We start from the raw sequence: 24,255 nt of genomic DNA, 5'->3' as shown, positions 1-24,255 counted from the left end.
AGCTCTGACCCGAGTGCATTAGAAGATTCAAAAAGTGAATTAGCATAGAGTTTTAGCCTTGTAGATATCAATACATGTAAGGTGGGCTTACGAAAAATGTTTTTGTTGTTATATAAATATAGGGATATTTTTCTAAAAAAATAATAAATTTCTGCTGAAACACTGCATAAAAATTTTATAGGCAGTCGTTTTGGTGTCACCCCCTCTGCCGCTGTCACCTGGTGTGGTCTGCACCCACTATAATCCCTAGTGATGTCACCGTTCCTTTCATAATTTTAGCTTATTTGTCCCATTCCCTCCAGCACTAGCAGAAATTCTATTTGTCCCATTCCCTCCAGCACTAGCAGAAATTCTATTCTTGAATTCTTTCAGCTTATTCCTACCCATTACTACTTCAAACTTTTTCCTTCTTTTAAATTGTCGAGCTCTTTAATGATACATTATGAGTTATGAATTTAAAGTTTCCCAGTTTTCCATAATAGGTCTTGGGTACATTTGTTCCCACTTAAAGGTGTAATGATGTTGGGAAACCCATTTTTGTGTCTATCATCATGTATAGTTGCTATAATTGTAAGATTCACATTTCTTATTCTTTATTCTTATACTATAAAATCTATTTTTCCTTCTTATGTAATTGACACATGTTCATTGCAGAAAACAACGTAGAAACCATTTTATCATGCATACTCATCTTACTCAAAGTTAATCAGTACTTTGCCCTCTTTTAAAAAAAGACAGATTTCTAAGAATTTTTTTTAACTCTGCAACACCCCCTTCCAACTTGTATGTCATGACTGTTGAGTGTTTTAGTTCTAGCATGTTTTTCACTCTCATAAATTAGACACTATTTTTATTGTTTTATATATTATTTCTTATATTTAAACACATATTTATCATTCTCTTTTCTCACCATTCTTTCTAGTATATCAGATCTTCTATTTGGGATCATTTTACTTCTGACTAAGGTATATCATTTCCTTCTCCTTTATTGAGAGAGAGAGGGAGGGAAGGAATGAGGGAGAGAGAGAAGGAGAGAAAGACAGACACTGCATTTTTGTTTGTGTATGATAGTCCTTTTATTTCACCTTTCTTAAAAGGGTAATTCCCTGGATATTGAATTGTAGTTCACTAGTTAATTTCTTTCAGCACATCAAAAAATATCATTCCATTGTCTTCTGAATTGTGTTGCTGCCATTGAAAATTTAGCAGTCAAGCTACTTTTTTTTCCATTGTGGGTGATCTATCTTTTCCTTTTTATCTTGGTTATCTAGTGCTGCTATAACAGAAATACCATAAGTGGATGGCTTTAACAAAGAGAAATTTATTTCTTCACAGTAAAATAGGCTAAAAGTCCAAATTCAGGGTGTCAGCTCCAGGGGAAAGCTTTCTCTCTCTGTAGGCCTTCTAATCAATCTTCCACTGGCCTAGGAGATTCTCCGTGCAGGGACTTGGGGTCCAAAGGATGCGCTGTGCTCCTGGCACTGCTTTCTTGGTGTGTGAGGTCCCCATCTCTCTGCTTACTTCTTTCTTTTATATATCAATAGATTGCCTCAAGACAATCCAGTCTTGTAGACTCAGTCCTGCCTCACTTAGCAACTGCCACCCATCCTCCTTCATTAACATCATAGAGGATTTACAACATATAGGAAAATCACACAATACCGGAATCATGGCCCAGCCGAGCTGATCCACACATTTTCGGAGGAACGTAATTCAATCCATGACACCTTTGGTTGCTTTTAAGATCTAAGAATTTTATGATTTTCTTCTGGTACTCCAATTGCATGTTTGTTGGACCTTCTATAATTGTCTTCCTTGTCTGTTATCTCTTATCCTTTTTCATTCTTTCTTTTACTGCATTCTGGAAAATGTCTTCTGTTCTGACTTCCAGTTTACTAATTCATTTTAGCTATGTCATATATGCCACTTTGTTGATTTAATTTTTAATATCATTTATGGTATTTTTCAATGTTAGATATTTGGTTCTTATCAGTTATGCTTACCTCCTGTTTATAATTTGAACTATCTTAATTAAATGATTATTTTATATACTTTGTTTAATAATTTCAGTAAGTGAAGTCTTTTTGTGGATCTGCTTCTGCCTTTTTCCCCTTGCCCCAAATCATTCTTATTACTTAGATTGTTTTAAGGTTTTATTATTTTTTTGACTGTGAGCTGCCCTTGAAATTTCATCTGTGGTAATTCTTTAACAGGCTTGGGTTGAAAGTGAATTGCTCCAGAGGGGAAATATATTTGCTTCTGCTACTATTAGCTGGAGTGCCCTACTGGCCTGGGTACATTTTTAATCATATTTCTTCTTGAGGTTCCCCCCCCCCATCTCAGAACTAGCTTGTAGTTACAGATCCTCTAAAGAGATATGTATAGCACCAGGGTCGAGACCTGCACATTTCATTGCTGTCCCTTTCTGCATGGTCTATATTTTTCTTCACCTTTAACATAGCAAATATAGCCCTTAGAAGTCCCTGGTTGCTGTTGGGGTCTTTGGAAAAATGCTATAATTTTATAATCCCAACTCAAATTATTTAAATTTGACTGTACTAAAGAAACTGTTTTGTTCCTGAGATTATAGACATGTAGAAAAGAGGACATCGTTGTCATTATGATTAATTAGCAAATATTAACTAGGAACTGTGGGTTGTTTGCTTTTGAACAGAAAAAGCAGACAGTAATGTGTCACGGTATGATACAGGATACTTTTCTTTTTAGCACCAATTTTATAATTTGTCATTTACCTTTGCTGATGAATTTGAAATTTCCATATAGGATATTGACATTAGCAGTTTCTGTTCCTAAGCTCCAAATTTTATCTTGTTCACAGACATTAAGTATTTAGTTTTGTATTTTGTTCTTCAGGATTTAGTGCAGGTATCTTATTTTAAGCCATTAGGTTTCACCTTTCAGCTTGAAAGACACTACCAGTCACATTTAGTTTTCTGTTACATCCAAATTCTATCACATTCTGCTTTCCCTTTGATGGCACTAGTAGGGGAAGTTAAAAGCCACCCATGGTCTTCTTTGCCTTTATTTATACTCTCAAAAGCAAGTTAAAAATGACAAACTGTGGGGTTCTTCAGGGTAGTGCACTTTTAGAAGGGGTGATTATTCTATATTTATTTAAAAGAGTTATATCTTGGTCAACATTTTAAGAAATATTTAATTTTTTGCTCTTGCTGTTATAACATCCTGAAAAATTTTTTCAACCCTACAGATTATAGTGATGTGGGTGCAGCCTTGGTTGTAATGAACAATTAATACAGAAATCACTTAAGAACCTCAGCATTTATGTTTCTTAGCACTCAATTGCTATGGGATAGCAATAAAAACTTAGGTACAGTGGTAAAATGAAGCTAAATGCAAAAAATACTAAAGTAATTGGTTTAATTGCTTTTTGATATTCCATTCATTGTGTGATGATTATTCATGTCATAGAATTAGGCTTTTATTATTTTCTGTGCTCTTTTTTAGAAATATTTTTTCTTTTGCATTCTGAGTTTTAAAGTCTTGTCTTTTTTTGTCCTATTAATTTGTTCTCATCTTGCATAATAAAGAGGCACTAGAATAGAAAAGATCTCTGAAGCTCACACTCTAGAATCTCACTCTGGTGAGGTCTTTGCTTATATCCAGATTCTAGGTTAGAATAAAGTTGCAGGGAAAGGTCATTCTAGTAATTAATTTTTAGTGGATAGACAGGGGACATTCATATCAAAAGCCATGTGTCTTAGTATACACATACACATATATATGTGTGTATATGTATATATAGAGAGATTAATTTTGGGGAATTGGCTCATATGATTGTGGGGGGCTGTAGTTCAGGTGACAAAATCTGTAGTTCAGGTGACAGTGAAGATTCCTGCAGTTTTGTGTCCCAAAATCAATAGGTTAAGTGATGGGAACAGTGAAGAAGTTCTGGCAAAATATCTTCTAGTCTGGAGGCAGAACACATTGTAGGGAAATGACCTTTTTGCTCTTAAGGTCTTCAACTAATTGGATGAGTCCTACCCACATTATGGGGGTAATCTTCTTTACTTAATGTCAACTGATTTAATTACATGTAACTACTTCATAAGAGCATCTATACTAGTGTTTGACCAAACAACTGGGTACCATAGCCTAGCCAAGTTGATGCATAAGATTAAAGATCACAGTGAATTATATAAAGCATTCATTTATATTAGGAAGAGAAATTTTCTTAGCTATCTAATATGAGCTTGAGACTTGGCGTGATCATTCAGTGAATGCTGTTCCTCCTGGAACCTATATTAAATTCTGCTTGTCCTACTGAATTACATTGTAATAAATACTTCACGTATAAGAAACATTTCACATTCTTTTCATTAGCCATTAAGCAAACTTTAAATTTGAACCATCTAGTGCATTGGTTCTTCCCATTAGTATGTTCAACAAACACACATACCACCCTCTGGTGTCAGTCATTATCTCATAGGCCGCTTCTATTAGAATAAATCAAATGAGAAGTGGGCATGAGTGGAGTATTAAAAAAAAAAGAAAAAAACGCAATACACCACATAAGGAGAAGCAGTGGTGTTTATACACTTGTGTTTAGTGCTTCTCTTGCACCTTTTTTGTTTAAGAAGAAATCCAGGAATTGAAGTTCTGACTATTATATGTACCGTTCACACTGGGCCAGTAAATCCCTATGGATCCTTGGTTGTACCGGTCATGTTTCAGTTGCATCAGTGCTTTTATTGATGGCCTAATCTTTGAGCTGAGGACTAGCATCAGCCATCAAATAGCAGCATCACTTGTGACATTATCAGTGGGAAATCCAGTAATAAACAAAGCATCATGGCCTCTCCCCCCAGACCCTGCTTTCCTTGTGATTTGGTGATTTCATGATGAGAAATTGTTCTTCGGTGTTCGTATCACAGCTGTTTCATCACCTTGATTATTTCTTCATTTCTGATGCTTCAAAATGGATAATGCAGATTTTCTGTAAAAAAAATTCTTTGCTAAGGCATTTTGGGGGAAGGACCCACGTGGATCTTCAGAGGTGATATGCAGCACGTTGAATTTAGAATGACACATGTGCAGTTCTTTCTACTTGGAGAGATTGTTCCCAGTGGTTGGATGTGCAGCAAAGTTGACTGAAAATTAAAATATAGAAATAAAGTAAACGGGGCAGGGTTACAGAAGATCTACATTTTATAGATGAATTGTTTTATGACATGATTTAGTAGAGAATCTTTCAGGTTGTGAAATTTCAAGAAACATTAAGTTTTCTTGAATTTAAAATAATCTATGAACAATTTGGTTTGAAAGATATTTTTCTGGACCATGTGTATTCTATAAAAATTTATCGATTTTTGCAATGGAAAATTCCTTGGTTTTTCCCCCATGATCTACTCTCTCCCACCCCTTCCTACCAAAAAATACAACAAAATTAAAAAAAAAAAGAAAAAAAAAAAACCCTAAAACTTAAAAACCAAAACACCCTAGTTTTCAGCCTAGGACTTTTTGGATTCATCTTAGTGGATAATATCATACTATTATATCTTAGTGGATAATATCATACTATTATAGAGCATGAGATTTAGGGAATGTTGTATGGATGCTTAAAAATGAGGAATTATGTTTTCCACTCTTAGAGCATCCTGGATTTTTCTTCACAACACATACCACGTGTTATATCTCAGTGGCTGTTTTTGTGTTTGGTGTGAGTCTTACTACTAAATATTTAAGTTACACAGGGTCAAGAAATACATCTGTTTTATTCTTAATTGTATACCAAGTACTTAGACAGAAGTTGGCTTATTTAAAAAAAAAAAAAAACCTTTGCCATTGAGTTGATTCTGACTCATAGCAACCCTATTGGACAGAGTAGAACTGCCCCGTAGAGTTTCCAAGGAGCACCTGGTGGATTCAACCTGCCGACCTTTTGGTTAACAGCTGTAGCACTTAACCACTATACCACCAGGTACGGGAAATATATCTGTTTTATGCTTAATTGTATACCAAGTACTTAGTCAGAAGCTGGCTTATAGTAGGTGCTTAATAACTATTTGTTAAAGGGAGGAAAGGAATTGAATTTAAAGAAGAGTGTAAATCAAATCAAGTATATGTCAAAACTAGATTTATAAAATGTACAGGAATAATATTGTGGAAGACGGAGTATTAGGGAAAGATATGCAAGTGAAGACAATTTCAGTTGGTAAATGATGATTCTCTGTTGACATTTCCTTTGTCTTTGTCTGGTGGCCACTTAGAATACCAAAACTAACGTCTTACTTCATGATTTTGAACCTCAGTATTTTAAGTATGACCTTTACATTTTTCAGAATTTTCCCAAGTGAAGCAGAATTATTTTGATCATGGCAGTGAAGCAAGGTCAAAACAGATTTGCCATTATTTCTGAGGATGAGTCAACACTGCTCTTCAGCAATCCTATTTTGAAATGGCTTACTGAGAGCAGAATGATCTTTAATTCTGTACTGTTTTTCTGTTATTTTCTAGCTTCCCACCCTAGAAAAAATTTAGGAATTCCATATTTTACCTCATGTTTGTTATTGGGATTTGCTATGGTAGTGACTTACACATACTACTGCAGGACTAAGGATTTTAGAGTCCTCTTTTTTTTTTTCTTTAAAGAGAGAGATATGATTGGCTGTTTTATATACAATCATGAGGTTATTTGAGGTCTTTGGTGATGTTGTGAAGGTCTTATGATTCTGCATTCTGTGAAATTCATATTATACCACAGGAGAAGATGTGTTAGGTTGGTGGCAGTGAGGTGGGGTGATAGGGTAAGGAAGCTTGAAGATTTGTCTTTGTCATGTCAAGAGATTATACTTCAACCATCTCAGGCAGTGGCATCCATTGGATGTGTTGGAAGACAAAAGAGGAGACCATGCTGTATGCATATATGTCCCACACTTGTATTTAGGAGACATAACATGTCTCAAACAAATCTCCAGCAATGGCACAATGGTTAAGCACTTGGCTGCCAACCAAATGTTGGTGGTTCAAAATTACCCTGCAGCTCCTTGGGAAAGACCTGGTAATCTGCCCCTGTAAAGATTATAGCCTGGAAAACGCTATGGGGCAGTTCTGCTTGTCACACGGGGTTGGTATATATTGAAATTGACTTGATGGCACCTAGCAACAACAACTACAGCAACTAGCACAGTGCCTGGCACATGGTTGATGCCAAGACATTTTTGTTGAGTTGACTTGGCTAGAGCTCTCTGGGACAATTACAGTCAACAACAAAAAGTGTTATGAAGAACAAGTAAGCTATAGTGCAAGTGCACCTGGCTGTATATGAATAAACTGGGCAAGGTTATAGTAGACTGTTTCTGGAAAGTCTAGGAAGGAGTATATAGACTTCCATCATGTTTACAGGAATTGAAAGAACAAGAGAAAGGTGTATTACTTTTGTTCTGAAAAGAGATTATCGAAAGTGACTTTTGTGAAGTGAAGGAAGCGGAAGCTGGAGAGGAGGTCAGAGCAAGAGAAACAAAGATAACACATCAAAATCACAGCGCAGAATCTTGCAGGTGAGAACAGACTTAAATTCAGTTTGAGCAGAAGTATGGGTTAAAAGAACCATTTGCATGGGTGAAGGAGTAGAATCCTAAAGTCACTGAAGTACTGATGTTGTGGAGAATGTGGTTTTCTTTTCTGACCATATTTATTGAACACTGACTATGTGTCAGCATTTTATCCTTAGAACAACTTCATGAGATAAGGTCCCCTGTGATTATCTCCATTTTTTTTGATGAGGAACCTGAGGAATCGAGATAATCTGCCCAATTACACACAGTTCATAAAAGGCAGAATCATGCTTTGTAGCCAGGTATTGTGATCACTGCCAAGGTGGACACAGAGGGCATGCTGGAGGAAGAGCGTGGAAGAGCTCAAAAAATAGCTTATTGTGTCCCTGACTGACTTTTTGTCCTTCCAAAGAACATACCAAAATCATTTGTAATAAGAGGCAACAAAGAAAAGAGTACTAGTGTTTTCAGAAGAAATACCAGTATGATAGTAGAAGGAATGAGTTTTGAGTAGATAAACTTATTTTTAAGGCTTTAGAAACTTTCACTGTGCTAGGTTTTTGAATGCTAAAGAAAAACAATGTTTTTTTATTGACTAATCCTTGTGTACTCAGGCCTATGGGATCAGATGGGTTATGAGTTGCTAAGGGAACAGGTTAACAAAGTGGAGTGGCAAGCTGAGCTGTACCCAAAAAGTCAGATGTCTCTAAAGCAGATTTTTATTTATTTTTTTAACTTTGTGGAATATAATAGAAACAAAGATAAGCAGCTCCACTCCCCCCCCCATTTTTTCATTTTTTTGCTTTTTACTTTCCTTTAAAATTGCTTTGATTGTGGGGAGAAATTTGTGGGAACCTAAAAAGTGATCTAGAGATTTAATATGAAAAATTAGGCACTGTTGTTTAGATTAGTAGGTAAATTGCTGTTATTGGCCGTCGAGTTGATTTTGACTCATGGTGACCCCCTGTGCAGAGTAGAACTGCTCCATAGAGTTTTCAAGGCTGTGACCTTTTGGAAGCAGGTCACAAGGCCTGTCTTCTGAGGTGCCTCTAGGTGAGTTCAAACTGCCAGTCTTTTGGCTAGTAGTCCAGCATGTAACCATTTGTGCCACCCAGGGACTCCAGTACTATACAAGAAATAGCAGGAAGTTTGGGGAACTTTTAAAAATGGTGATGGGACAAAGCACTTCCCTAAGGATAAGGTATATTTGAGTAGGTCCTCCTGCTATAATTTTGCAGATGTTTAAATATTTTATTATTTTCTACCCATGGGTAACGAGCATTATGAGATGGGCAGGAAAATGCTTACTTTTGCTTTTTTAATCTCTTTCCTAAGGAGCTCTGGTGGTGCAACTGTTAAGGGCTTGGCTGCTGACCAAAAGGTTGGTGGTTCGAACCCATCTGGTTCATGGGAGAAAGACCTGATTATCTGTTCCCATGAGAATTACAGCCTAGAAAACCCTATGGGGCAGTTCTACTCTGTCACTTGGGATCGATATGAGTCAGAATTGACTCAACAGCACCCAACAACAACGATCTCTTTCCTAAGGGCTTTTTTTTTTTTTAATTATTATTTAAAGAAATGTGTTTTGTGATTATTGAAGGAATATATTAAAATGTATACTTATGACGTTGGGTATGGGTATAATGTATAGAGATATTTTTCAAAAAGAGTGTTCTTTTCCTGAATGAAAGAAAACTATGTACTAACACAAGAATTGAAAAATACAAACAAATAAGAAAACTATATCACCTATAATTGTACTGTAGCCCTGGTGGCACAGTGATTAAGAGCTATGGCTGCTAATTAAAAGGTCAGCAGTTCAAATCCAGCAGCCATTCCTTGGAAACCGTATGGGGCAGTTCTACTCTGTTCTGTAGGGTCACTATGAGTCGAAATCGACTTGATGGCAATGAGTTTTGTTTGGTTTATAATCCTACTGGTCAGAAACATCTGTTAATATTTTGATACATTTCCTCCCTATCCTTTGAAATTTTTCAAAAATATATGTCATGGATTGATTTGTGCCCCCCAAAAATATGTGTACCAATTTGGCTATGCCATGATTCCCAATATTGTGTGATTGTCCACCATTTTGTCATCTGATATGATTTCCCTGTGTGTTGTAAATCCTATCACTGTGATGTTAATAAGATGGATTAGTGGCAGTTATATTGTTGAGATGTACAAGATTAGGTAGTGTCTGAAGCCGATCTCTTTTGAGAAATATAAAAGAGAGAAGCAAGCAGAGAGAGAGGGGGACCTCATACCACCAAGGAAGCAGCACCGGGAGCAGGATACGTCCCTTGGACTTGAGGTTCCTGCACAGAGAAGCTCCTAGACTAGAGGAAGATTGATTACAAGGACGTACCTCCAGGAAAAAAAAACCTCCAGAGCCAACAGAAAAGACCTTCTCCTGGAGCTGGCACCCTGAATTTGGACTTGTAGCCTACTAGACTGTGAGAGAATATATTTCTCTTTGTTAAAGTCATCCACTTGTGGTATTTCTGTTACAGCAGCACTAGGTGACTAAGACAACTTAGTGGAGAACATACTGTGCATGCAATTTTGTTGTCTGATTTCTTTACTTCAATATGCTAGTGTAATATTAAAAAACAGTTTTAATGCTTGTGCAACATGCTATTATATAAATCATGTAATTGACTTGATCTTTTCCCTTATTTTGAACTTTTAGGCTGATTCTAATTCCTTGCTATCATGTACATGAAAATTATTTTTGCAACCTTACTGAGTTTTATAAAATTTACCCATCTCAACCATATAGTTGATTTTTACTAACTTTACACAGTGGTATAACCATCACCATAAATCAGTTTTAGAACATTTTCATTCCTCCAATGAAGTCCCTCATGCCCCTTCATAGGTAATCCCATTCCTACACTGGCCCAGGCAATCAGTAATATACTTTCTGCCTTTATAAATTGGTTATTTCAAGTGATGCTACAATGAACATACTTGTACGTGACTTTTGGTGCATGTTTGTGAGCATTTCTGTTGAGTACATACCTAGAAACGGGATTGCTGGACCACAGAGTAGGCATAACTTCAAATTTACCATAAATGCCAAACTGCTTTCCATAGAGAGGTACTAATTTCCACTTCCATCAACAATGTATGAAAGTTTCACTTGCTCCATATCCTCAACACTTGGTACTTTCTATCTTTTTTAATTTTAGTTGGATTTGTATCTTATTGTAGTTCTTATTTGCATTTCTCTGATGAGTAATGAGGGAGAGTCCTTTTACATATTTCATTCTGCCATTTGGATATCTGCCTTTGTAAAGTTTTTGTTTAATTCTTTTGCTTGTCTTTCAACTGAGTTGTCGTTTTCTTGTGAATTTATTGACATTTAAAAAATATATTCATGATACAGATTCTTTGACAATTGTATGATTGCAGGTATCTTCTACCTTTTGGCTCGCCTTTTCATTCTCATAATGATGCCTTTTGGTCAGTTTATCAATCTTTCCTTTATAGCTAGTGCTTTTGATGTCCTGTCTTGAAAATAGATTTGAGTTGGAATCTTAATTATGATTAAAAACTGGAATGTGAGCTGATTAGAAGCTGATTTTTGGTTCTTATGAGAACTGGTCTGCTTCTCCTTCCTCCATATTCCTAGAGTGAAGTCATTCAGAAGTTTTGTTTACCACCATTTCCCCCTTCCCACCCCCCCGCCATGGTGGGCCCTGAGCTCTAGCTTCCAGCCCCTTTGAGACTGATGGAGCCTCTGCTCTGCTTCTCAGCTTTTTACTCAATTTTCAAATTTCTCAGCTGCTTTTAAGCCCCTCAGCTGCCACCTTTCAGGCTTTCAGCTTCTCAGCTATCTTGAGGCATCCTCTGAGCTGCTGTTTTGGAATTAGCACATGCCTCCAGGGGGAAAATATAACCAAATGTTGAGCTCACCTTTCCATAATTCCATTCTCTCTGAGATCTTGGCCTTTCAAGTCCTCCCTTCCATGGTGGCTTTTAGATGCCTTCAAAGAGATTTTTAAAAAATGATCCAGTTTTTTCTGGTTATTTTTGGTGGGAGGGTTGGTCTGCCACAAGCTGCCAGGAGAGGGAGTCCCTATGAATATTTTTAAGGCTGTTGATATAGCTGGCTGCATTTCCCTCAGCAAGTATCAGTTTGCTAGAATTATTTTCATTATCTTAAATCTTTGAAAATTGATTATGCAAAAAATAACATGTTTTACTTTTTATCCTAGTGAGAATGAACACGGTTTCAAATGATGATTGGTCTTTTGCATCTTCTATTTATGATTTACCTGTTAATGTCCATTATTTTTCATTGATTTTTAAGAACTGAGTAACATTACCTAGAGAATAAGTAAGAACTCATGCATCCAAAGATAAAAGGTTATTACCTTATACCCATTGCCATCAAGTTGATTCTGACTTGTTGTGACCCTATGGGACAGAGTAGAACTGCCCATAGGGTTTCCAAGGCTGTAAATCTTTATGGAAGCAGATTGCCACCTTAATGAACTTTAAAATAATTGGCCTTACCGTTGATCTTAACAATGTTTCAAGATTTTTTTTTTTAACTTTTATTGAGCTTCAAGTGAACGTTTACAAATCAAGTCAGACTGTCACATATAAGTTTATATACACCTTACTCCGTACTCCCACTTGCTGTCCCCCTAATGAGTCAGCCCTTCCAGTCTCTCCTTTCGTGACAATATTGCCAGCTTCCAACTCTCTCTATCCTCCCATTCCCCCTCCAGACAGGAGATGCCAACACAGTCTCAAGTGACCACTTGATATAATTAGCTCACTCTTCATCAGCATCTTTCACCTACCCACTGTCCAGTCCCTTTCATGTGTGATGAGTTGTCTTTGGGGATGGTTCCTGTCCTGTGCCAACAGAAGGTTTGGGGACCATGACCGCCGGGATTCGTCTAGTCTCAGTCAGACTATTAAGTATGGTCTTTTTATGAGAATATGGGGTCTGCATCCCACTGATCTCCTGCTCCCTCAGGGGTTCTCTGTTGTGCTCCCTGTCAGGGCAGTCGTCGATTGTGGCCGGGCACCACCTAGTTCTTCTGGTCTCAGGATGATGTAAGTCTCTGGTTCATGTGGCCCTTTCTGTCTCTTGGGCTCTTAGTTGTCGTGTGACCTTGGTGTTCTTCATTCTCCTTTGCTCCAGGTGGGTTGAGACCAATTGATGCATCTTAGATGGCCGCTTATTAGCATTTAAGACCCCAGACACCACATTTCAAAGTGGGATGCAGAATGTTTTCATAATAGAATTATTTTGCCAATTGACTTAGGTGTTTCAAGACTTTCGAAGGTGTGAGTTAGGTTCAGCTTTGCTCTTGTATTCTTTCTTGGTATCTGGTGCATGGTACAGTCCATGTTAACATGAACCAGAGTGCTTTTTTAGAAAAATTAATCATGTAAGGATAGGAGTAGGAAGTCTTTGATGACTTTCTTTTTGAGGGTTATGTTATGCTACTTTCAGTGATTAATCACTGTGAAAAGTTACTTTATTTATCAGCCATTGAAAATCCTGTGGAGCAAAGTTCCACTCTGACACACATGGGGTGGCCACGAGTTGGAATTGACTCAACGGCAACTAGTGTATGTCTTACTTTCTTCATATCAAGTTAAATTAATCTCACCTCTGGAAACATATAAACGCTGAGTGGCAACCTTGCCGTTTGCATCTTGAAGGAGTGTAGATCATGACTGACTTCACAGTTCTAACGCATGTATGAAATTTAAAAAAAAAATCTAAAGCATTTTCAATTTATATAATTTATCCAACTATAACCAAATGTTTGGATTTCAAGAAATCATACAATTTAATTTTTAGTCAGTGTTATGAGGGATGATAGAATTTTCCTTATCATGTGAGAAATACTTAGGCTCTTTTAATTGTGGAAGTATAATCTTATTCACAGAAACGTCCTTGTTTTAGTCACTGCCCTAATTTTTTTTTTTTTTTTGGTAATTTCATTGACTCTGCATAAAACATATTTGTTCTCATGCTGCCTTTGGCCCTCAGGGAATGGTGTTCTGAAGAAAAATTGAAGCCTTTGGGGAAGACTGGTCTAAAAATAAAATCTCCAAGGTATTAGACCAGGGGCATTGGCCAGATCTAGGGACAGTATTTTTAACACTGTCAATTGCTACGAAAATGGGATAAAGTTGCTTTCTCTTTTCTAGGATGATGAGAGAGGCAGCCTAGCATTTTGGAAAGAGCAAGGACTTTGGAGCCAGGCTACCCTGGATTCCAATTCCAGGTCTCCCACCAGCTGTGTGACTAGAAGCATGTCACCTCTGAGCCTCAGTTTTCTTCCTCCAAAGCAGAGAAAATAACTTCTACCTTTGGGGTGGCTTGTCAGGAATAGCAATAATATATGTTAAGGTCTGGCATATGGAAGGTGTTTAAGAAGTGGTACCTGTAATTGCACATCTTAAATTTTTATCTCTCATTCAGTAATAAGACCTTTTTCCCCTTCCCCCCTAATGTGAGCAGTGGTTAAGAGCTCAGCTGCTAACCAAAGGGTTGGCAGTTCAAATACACCATCCTCTGCTTGGAAATCCTATGGGGCAGTTCTACTCTGTCCCCTAGGGTCCTATGAGCCGGAATCACCTTAGCAGCAATGGGTTTGGTTTGTTTGGTTTGAATGTGAGCCCTGGTGGTTCAGTGGTTAAGCACTCGGCTGCTAACTAAGAAGTCAGCAGTTCAAATCCACCAGCCACTCCTTAGAAACCCTGTGGAACAGCTCTGCTCTGTCCTATAGGGTCACTATGAGTCGGAATCGACTTCATGGCAATGAGTTTGGTTGGTTTAACATAAGGGTGATTCACAGACTGGAGCCAGGTTGCTCAAGTTCAAATCCTAGTCCTGTTTTAACTAGCTGTGTGATCTTGGGCAACTTACCTAATTTTGTACCTGAGATTCTTCATCTGTAGATGAGGACAGTATGGATGCCCACCTTTTAGAGTTGTTAATTGTGTTAATATTTTAACATACTAAGAATAGTGTCTCATATGTACTAGGTGAGCATTTGATAAATAAAAGTAAATATTCAAAGTCAACATTAATTGTTATTATTAATAAAGGTAATGGGATTAGAAATGGGAATACCACTGCTTCCTGTTAAAAATAGACCTGCAGGTAGGACAAATAAGCTCAAAGAAGGTTAACCAAAAAACCTGTGCTGTTGAGTCGATTCCAACTCCTAGTGACTCTATAGGACAGAGTAGAACTGCCCCATAGGGTATTCAAGGCTGTAATCTTTACGGAAGCAGACTATCACATTTTTTTTCCTGTGGAGCAGCTGGTGGGTTTGAACTGCTGACCTTTCTATTAGCCACTGAATGCTTAACCGCTGCATCACCAGGGTTCCTTCAAACAAGGCTAAACCAAACCAAACCCAGTGCCATTGAGTCGATTCCGACTCATAGCGACCCTATAGGACAGAGTACAGCTGCCCCATAGAGCTTCCAAGGAGCGCCTGGCGGATTTGAACTGCCGACCTTTTGGTTAGCAGCTGTAGCACTTAACCAATATGCCACCAGGGTTTCCTCAAAGAAGGTTAGTGAGATAGAAATTGTCAACTTTGAAGCTGCAACAGATTCAAGTGGCTACTGTCGATGAATAGCTGTATCAGAGTGGTAGAGATTTTTGCTTTTATCCACCTCTTATGAGAACCTACAGAGAAATGTTCTCATGGGCATGGTTTCTGCTGTATTCTCCATTGTGAGGAAAGAGACCAACAGGAAAAGAAAGGAAAGTGATTCAGGAAGAAAATACCAGCAGAGGAATACCATATCATACATTTGCTCTGTGGATTGTTTCTTGAATGACCATCAAATGTCACTGTGCATAAATATGTTTTATATTTTCTCTTGCCTTGAATTGGTGCAAATAATACCAGAGTAATCTTCTTTTTTGTTGAATTTTTATAACTTCCTTTTATTGTCTACATCTCAGGTAGTGTGAATCTTTATGTAAAATTTTGTTTCAATCCAAATTTAATATCTAATAGACTCATGCAGATGTTCTTATGTTGCCATTCACATGGTTCACTCTTAGGTTAATAAACCATAGTAACTACTCAGAGAGAAATTAAAAAATAGAAGACATCTTGAAGAAAAAAATTTGTAGGAGAGACTCAAGAATGTGGATACATCTATAAAATGGGAAAGGAAATACTTTATATGGCAGGATGATTTTCCCTCCAGCTCACAGGGATTTTTTACGTCTTGTAGAGCTTTTTTTTTTTTTTTAAAGGAAAGAATAAAAATGGATGAGTTCAGTAATTTTTTAGTTTGAATTTGAGGGTACTTTCATGACTGAGGATTTTAAAAAAGTTCACTCCACCTTGTTTTACATAGACTTCCATTGGCCATAATAGGTATTTTAAGTTAATGTTTACAATGATGTCTAAGTGCAATGAAAGATTAGAGGAGGAAGTAAAATGAATAGCTAAGCTGAGCACTATCTTGCAGTTTGATTTTACTCCAGCTGCACCCCCAGCATGTAGAGTAGAGCAGATCAACATTTTATCCACCCAGGTTAAAAACTAGGCACCTCTTTTTTCAAGAAGTTATGGGAACTGCCTAGGGGAAATTGGGGCTGCTAAGAGGAGTCCAGGATAAAGCCAATGTGTGTATACGTGTGTGTATATATATATATATACATACATACACATTTGCTTTATCATCTTGTACATACAAAGTACTTTTACCAAATATGACATCAATCACTAAGTAAAGTTCAGAGTTTCTTTGCAGATTTTTTTTTGTCTTTAGAATATAGCTCACTAAGGAGTACTATGTTCAGAAGATTATTATTTTTTTTTTTTTCAGTGTGGTTGTCGATTTAATATATGGGTTTAGGTTCATTTATCTCTGTGTGTATTAAATTTTGGGGTTTATTTTTTGATCCTATTTATTTAATATAATTTTTGAATATGTATAATATTTTCATAATTCAGAAGTCAAAGCTGTATAAAAAAGCATACTTAGAGAAGCCTCACTAATATCTCTATCCTTTTCATCCTGTTCTTCCCCCAGACCCCATTTTTGGTCTGTGCTTTCTTCAAAAGTAAGGAAATACATATATTCACATTTACCCATTTTTATTTCACAAAGATAGTATATATACATATACACACATGTAAACATACACACACACATACACACACACACATTTTTTTCCACTTTGCAGTACATCCTGGAAATCACTGTTATTGGTTTATTGAAATCTTCATTCTTTTTAAAGGCTCCATAGTATTCCACTGTATAGATAAAAAAGTTTATTCAGTTTCCTAGATACACATTTAGATTGTTTTTCTATTACAATCAGTGTTTGCAATGAATAACCTTGTATTTATGTTGTTTGATATCTGTGAAGTTATTTCTTTAGGGTAAATTTTTAGAAGTGTGATTGCTGAGTCAAAGGGTAAGTGCATATATGGTTTTGTTAGCTATTGCCAAATTCCCCTTTATACAGGTTATATCATTTTTCACTTCCACCGAAAGTGTATAGAAAGTCTGTTTCCTGGCAGATATACCAATATCAGATATTAGTAAGGTTTTAGATTTTTCCTAGTCTTATAGATGGGAAATGGTATCTCTATGAGTTTATTATTTGCCTTTCTCTTATTAAAAATGAAGTTGAGCGTCTTTTCGTATGTTTAAGGGTCATTTGTGCCTTTTTGTGAATTGTCAGTTCATGTTTTTTTGCCCATTTTTCCTTTTTTTCTTATAAAGATACTTCTATAAACTTTCAAAATTTATAACATGCTCATACATTAAAACGCACAAATATAAAGCTTATACCTTGATATATTTTTTAAACATACCCAGGTAACCATCAACAAATCAAGATAAGAGAACATTAGCCACTTCCCAGAAGCTTTCTCTGAGCCTCCCTCATCTTTACTTCATCCCTGCACAAAGGTATCCACTGTTCCAACTTCTGTCACCGTAAATTAGCCTCGCCTGCTTTGGAACTTCATAGAAGTAAAACCATGTGGTATATCTCCCTATTTCCACTCAATATATGTCTTTAAACATAATGTTTTGTGTTGTTGTATGTAATAGTATATTAATAGTTTTTTTTTTTAATTGCTGTGTATATTCTGTTGTATGAATATGCCAAATTTATTTAACCATTCTACTGTTGATGGGAGGGAGCCCTTGTGGTGCTCAGCTGCTAACCAAAACGTGGCAGTTTGAACCCACCCAGTGGCTCTGTGGAAACCCTGGTGGTGTAGTGGTTAAATGCTACAGCTGCTAACCAAAAGGTTGGCAGTTCGAATCCACTAGGTGCTCCTTGGAAGCACTACAGGGCAGTTCTACTCTATGAGTCGGAATCGACTCGATGGCAACGGGTTTTTGTTTTTTTTTTTAGGTTTTTGGTGGCTCTGTGGAGAAAGACCTGGCAATCTACGTCCATAAAGATTACGGCTAAGAGAACCCTATGAGGCAGTTCTACTCTGTCACACGGAGTTGCCATGAGTCCAGATGGACTCAATGGCACCTGACAACAACAACAACTGTGGATGGACATTTGGGTTGTCTCTGGTTTGCCTCTTATGAACAAATATACCTGGGAATATCCTTGTGTATTATGTATTTTATTGCATATATGTACTCAAAGTTACATGTATGTTCAGCTTTAGTAGAATAACCAAATAAAAGTGATTGTACCAAATGACACACCTGCCAGCACTTTGTTGGGTACAGGTTGCTCCAGACCCTCTGCAACTCTTAGATTACCTGTAGGGTTGCTAGGAGTCAAAATTGACATGATGGCAACGGGTTTTGGATTTGGTTTATTACCGAAAAGTACGTAAGACAAAGTATTACCATCCTTGCTTCTAAGGAGCACTCTAGCTGTACAGCTTCCAAGACAGATTTGTTCTTTCTTCTGGCAGTCCATGGCATATTCAGTATTCTCTGCCAGCACTATTATTCAAAGACATCAATTCTTCTTCCTTATTCATTGTTCAGCTTTTGCATGCATATGAGGCAATTGAGAATACCATGGCTAGTACTCAAAGTGACATCTTTGGTTTTGAGCACTTTAAAAAGTTCTTTTGCAGTGGATTTGCCCAATGCAATACATGTTTGATTTCTTGACTGCTGTTGTCATGGGTGTTGATTGGGGATCTAAGTAAAATGAAACCTTTGACAACGTCAGTATTTGTTCCATTTATCATATTGTTGCTTATTGGTCCAGTTGTGAGGATTTTTGTTTTCTTTGTCTTGAGGTGTAATCCATACTGAAGGCTAGAACTGCCCCATAGATTTTCCAAGAAGTGGCTGGTAGTTTCAAACTGCTGACCTTTTGGTTAGCAGCTGTAGCTCTTAATCACTGAACCACCAGGGTTCCAATCTTTAAACAGGCCTCTAAGTATTGGTCATTTAGGTTGAGACGTCCTTAAAGAGCTGTCAGCATTTGGAATATATGTGGCGAGATGTGAAGTAGAGGAGAAATATTACATGAAAGGAAATGTTCTTACTTTTTTTTTTTTTTTAGCTTTTAGTGTTTTTTGCTCTAAGTTTAAATTTATCTCTAAATCTTGAAAAGTGTGAGACAGTTCTGCTACTTCAATAAAGTGATTCACACTATGACGGGTATTTTACTGGGTGGGTAGTTATATTTAAGAGAATATATTTAATCCAAAGGAATCCCAGATTGCTGGGCTCTATTTAAAATCAATCTTTCCTTGCTTTCTGGTCTTAGTTAAAGACCTGATAAAAAGCTTACTAACAGCTGCCTTGCTTGTGGGGTGATAATGTCACTACAACACAGTGCTAACCTGAGAATGCATCTGTAAAGAAAGAGTGCTTATCCAAGCTGCAGGCATAAGGCTTCCTGGAAGTGATGTCTGAATTCAGTGTTAAAGGAAGTGCAAGAGTGGCCTAGTGTGGAAATATGGAAGGTTTGTTAGGTAGAAGGACCAGTAGGTACCATGGGCCCATCAATTTGGACTTTTAGCCTCTAGAACAGTGAGAAAATAAATTTCTGTTCTTTAAAGTGTTAAAGGAAAGGTGTGCCTCGGGGCTGTATCCTTTCACCGTGATTATTCAGTCTGTATGCTGAGCATATTATCCGAGAATCTGAGCAATATGAAGAAAGCCGGGCATTAAGATTGGAGGAAGACTTATTAACAACCTTTGATATGCAGATGACACAATCTTGCTTGCTAAAAGTGAAGAGGACTTGAAGCACTTTCTGATGAAGATCAAAGACCACAGGCTTCAGTATGGATTGTACCTCAACATAAAGAAAACAAAAATCCTCACTACTGGACCAATAAACAGCATCATGATAAACCAAGAAAATATTGAAGTTGTCCAGGGATTTACCTGGAGTCACAATCATCACCCATGGAAGCAGCAGTCAAGAAATCAAAAGACACATTGCGTTGGACAAATCTGCTGCAAAAGACCTCTTCAAAGTGTTCAAAAGCAAAGATGTCATTTGGAGGACTATGGTGACTAAGGTGTGCTTGACCCAAGCCATGGTATTTTCAGTCGCCTCATACGCATGCAAAAGCTGAGCAATGAATAAGGAAGATAGAAGAAGAATTGATGCCTTTAAATTATGGTGTTGGCGAAGAATATTGAATATATTATGGACTACTAGAAGAATGAACAGATCTGTCTTGGAAGAAGTACAGCTAGAATGCTCCTTAGCAGTGAGGATGGCAAGACTTTGTCTCATGTACTTTGGACATGTTATCAGAAGGGATCAGTCCCTGGAGAAGTACATCATGTTTGGTAAAGTAGCCGGTCAGTGAAAAAGAGGAAGACCCTAAATGAGATGGATTGACACAGTGGCTACAACAACGGATGAGCTCGAATATAGCAGTGATTGTGAGGATGGCACCGCAAGGGGCAGTTTCGTTCTGTTGTACATGGGTGGCTATGAGTCAGAACCCACTTGACAGCACTTTACAAAAACAAAGTGTTAGAATAAAATTAATATTAAATGAATAATAGAAATTGATTGAAGTTTTTTAATATACTAATTGTAAATTGTGGCAACAATTCCGATTAAAAAGTCAAAGATGTTCCAAAGAAGAAAGATCCTTTACAGATTATTATACCTCAGAATTTATCACTAGTAATCACACATTGGCATGGGAACAGGGCCAGAATAAAGTTTACAAAATAACTTGTGGACATGCAGGATTCCATACAGCATGTTCTTGAAGAACAATTCAAATAATTACTGATTGACTTTAAAATGTAGCTTGTATTCTGACCTTTGGAAGTTGCTCTTGTCAAAACTGATGGCAGGTAGATAATTCATTAAAAGAGCACAGGCTCAAGGCAAAAGCTCTTTACTAATTAATGTAAGCTATCCTTTGATTTTAAGATGGCTTTCAGGAAACCAGTTTTGGCTCACAGTTTAAGGTTCAAAGATTACCTCAGAACATTGGTTTTGGGTGGGTCCTATTAACGTCAATGGCTTCAGAAAGTCTGAATTCCATGAGAATTAAACAAAAGCCACCCATTTTGGCAACATTAGTAAACTAAGGGAGCCCTGGGGGCACAGCGGTTAAGAATTGGACTACTAACTGTAAGGTTGGCAGTTCGAATCTACCACCTGCTCCTTGGAAACCCTGTGGGGCACTTCTTCTCTGTCCTATAGAGGCACTATGATTCAGAATTGACGGCAATAGGCTTGGTTCCCCCCTCCTCTTCCCCCGTGAACTAAGACAATGATGGTGAGGCGTCTCACATACTTTGGACATGTTATCAGGAGGGATCAGCCCCTGCAAAAAGATATCATGCTTAGCAAAGTGGTGGGTCAGCGAAAAAGAGGAAGACCCTCAATGAGATGGATTGACACAGTGGCTGCAACAATGGGCTTAAACTAACAATGATTGTGAGGATGGCACAGGACTGGGCACTGTTTCGTTCTGTTGTACATATGGTTGCTATGAGTTGGAACCAACTTGATGACACCTAACAACAACAACAACAAGACTATGAGTTATCTCTTTTTCAACATTTTTTCTCTTAGCTTAGGTTTCCTAGAAATCATAGCCTGAGGCAGACATATCACCAACTACCATATTGGGAGGTGCAATCTCAGGGCAGCAAGAGTGAGGGGAAAAGATATAGGCAGGGATGGAGAAGAAGCAAATATAAAGGGTGTGTTATTGATCTGGCCACAACTTGATCATCCACCAGCTGAGTCCCTGGGTGGTGCAGATGGTTAATTGAAAAGTTAGGAGTTTGAGTTTACCCAAAGTGCTTTGAAAGAAAGGCCTGGTGATCTAAAAAAAAAAATCGCCCATGGAAAACCCTGTGGAACACCGTTCTACCCTGACTCACATGCGGTCACCATGAGTCGGAATTGACTCCATGGGAGCTGTTTTCACTGACCTGGTGGGAAGTCGGGAGGGAAGGAAGGGAGAGACATTTATTTGTCAGCTCTTTTCTGTTTCTCAGATATCAAAGTTTGCCCCCTGGGGTGTTACTTGACCTGTACTCTAGGGTTGGGTCAAGCAGCCACTCTGGGCTGTTACTGGGAAGGCAGAGCCCATGCCCCCTGGTATGCCAATTAAGAGAAGTGAGTTGAGAAGTGGTGGGAGGAACCAGAACCTTTGTGGGTTCTGTGGGGTCAGGCTTGAGCAAGCAGCTAAGGCCCAGGTGGCAAATGGGACTGAGTGAATGGGGAGGGGGACTGTAAACAAGATCCAAAGCACTTTTTCAACTTCCCTCAACCCTGTTCTCTTTTCCTAGTTTCCCATTTATACACTATAAGAGTTTTCTAATGTTCTGACTTCTATTATGCTGTTTAATTTTTATTACTAGTTAGGTTTTGTTACAAATAATCAAAACTCAAGGAAATGGAAGCATAAAGTTTATTCTGAGCAGTTATTCCATTAGCATATAGGGAGACCATTCTGATCCCCCAGAAAACACAAATGGCAAGAAATAGGCTAGTTGCAATGAGGTTTATCAAGTAAAGACGCAGGAGAATAGAAGATCAGTCACTGGCTAATCTTAACATGATTGAACCCTGTCTTCCCCTTTTTACTGAGATCAACTGATAGCAGATTACTGTCTGGTGTCTGACCTGGCAGCTAAAAATTTAGTTTTGTGGGTAAGAAAAAACCTTAAAATCAAAGTAAGATATCTGTTAATAATTTTTCTCTTGGACAGTTTTCATTTTAGATTCATATCCCCCTAGTTTAGGAGCCATCATGGCACAATGGTTAAGCACTCCACTGCTAACTGAAAGATTGGCAGTTTGAACCCACCATCTGCTCTGCAGGAGAGAAGACTTGGCAATCTGTTCCCATAAATATTCCAAACCCCCCTGCCATCAAGTCAATTCCAACTCATAATGACCCTATAGGACAAAGTAGAATTGCCCCATAGGGTTTCCAAGGCTGTAAATCTTTGTGGAAGCAGATTGCTACATCTTTCTCCCTGGAGCGGCTAGTGGGTTCGAACCCCTGACTTGTTCGTTAGCCGTGGAGCACTTTAACCTCATGAAGATTACAGCCTAGGAAACCTATGTTGCTGTTCTACTCTGTCATCTAGGATCTCTGTGAGTCGGAATCTACTGGAGGGCACACAGCGACAACCCTCTAGTTTCCATGAACCTGATGCCTCTATTTACATAATTTCTCGACTATGGGTTTAATATCATTGTGTTCCTCTGCTTACTCTCAGGCTCATTACTTAGAGGACAGAAAACTGCCCTGACAGTCAGATCTCACTAGCTACTTAATTTCATCTATTCCTTTGGTATTACTATGCTAATCTCTTTTGCTTGCCTCCCACATGGACAAGATTCACCAAATGTTTCAATAAAGAACTATTGAAGGCCAATAGCTAATCAGAAAATTAGCATTTCTGAAGGTAAAGTTGTAAATTCTTCTTTTAAAGGTTTTGTAAATGGAATAAAAGGAGGCATTGGATTATGAATGCCTTGACAGGGTTATTTTAAGTTAATGACTCAGTAGCTTTTAGTTGAGTGTATATTACATGTCAGGCCCTGAACTGGGTTTAAGCACATGTTGCTGAGCAGGAAAAAAAAAAAAGTCACATTTCTGATTTTGGACATAAATCAAGGAATCATAGGATAACTGTAAAATGACTGCTGATGACAGTAGATGACTATAACAGAGAATTACTTGATGAAATAAGACAATGGGGTTGGGAGAGTTGGGTTGGTTTGGGTTGAGAGACTTCCCTTAGGAAGTAATGCTGAAGGAAGAGTGAGAATAAAGTGAAGGAGTAAGAATTAACACAGATGGGTGGACAATTAGGAGGAGGCCATTAATCATTTAGCAGATATTTACTAAACATCTACTATATTGTGGGTACAGTTGTAGATGTTGAGAATACAGCTGTGAATAACACAAAAATTCCTGCCCTCATGGGAATTGCTGGTAATTTGAACCAGGGTGGTGGCAGAAGGGTTAGAGAGAAATGGCCTGATATGAGTGATATTTAGGAATTAAAATTGATGGTTCTTGGTGAAGGAATGATTTTATGGCTGAGGGAAGAAGCTATCAAGGTGACTCTTAGGTTTCTGGCTTTTTTTAACTAGATGGTTGGTGATCCAATCACTGAGCATGGGTTGGGGGCAGTGGGCGATATGAGTTTAATTTGGATATGCTGAGTTGGAGATGCCTGTCAGATATCCAGGTGGAGATGTTAAATAAGCAGTTGGGTATATGAATCTGGAACTCGGAAGTAA

At 37.8% G+C, this 24,255-nt stretch overlaps 1 protein-coding gene across 5 annotated transcripts in view; it reads left to right on the top strand.

Moving 5' to 3' along the window:
* GPR63 (G protein-coupled receptor 63) overlaps positions 1 to 24,255 on the top strand; it is a 44,752-nt gene that overhangs the window by 4,610 nt on the left and 15,887 nt on the right. For 2 of the 5 annotated variants that reach the window (XM_049897533.1, XM_049897528.1), the window contains one exon: positions 17,382 to 17,474. The exons of 2 other annotated variants lie outside the window; for them this stretch is intronic. The gene's annotated coding sequence lies outside the window, so the exon portion shown is untranslated. Of the gene's footprint in view, positions 1 to 945; positions 966 to 17,381; positions 17,475 to 24,255 lie in introns of those variants that run through there. One more of the 5 variants, XM_049897537.1, reaches the window with a different exon arrangement.

Source organism: Elephas maximus, chromosome 1, assembly GCF_024166365.1.
Source record: "Elephas maximus indicus isolate mEleMax1 chromosome 1, mEleMax1 primary haplotype, whole genome shotgun sequence".
In the NCBI taxonomy this organism is placed as follows: domain Eukaryota; kingdom Metazoa; phylum Chordata; class Mammalia; order Proboscidea; family Elephantidae; genus Elephas; species Elephas maximus.
This window is presented reverse-complemented; position numbering and strand designations above follow the sequence as displayed.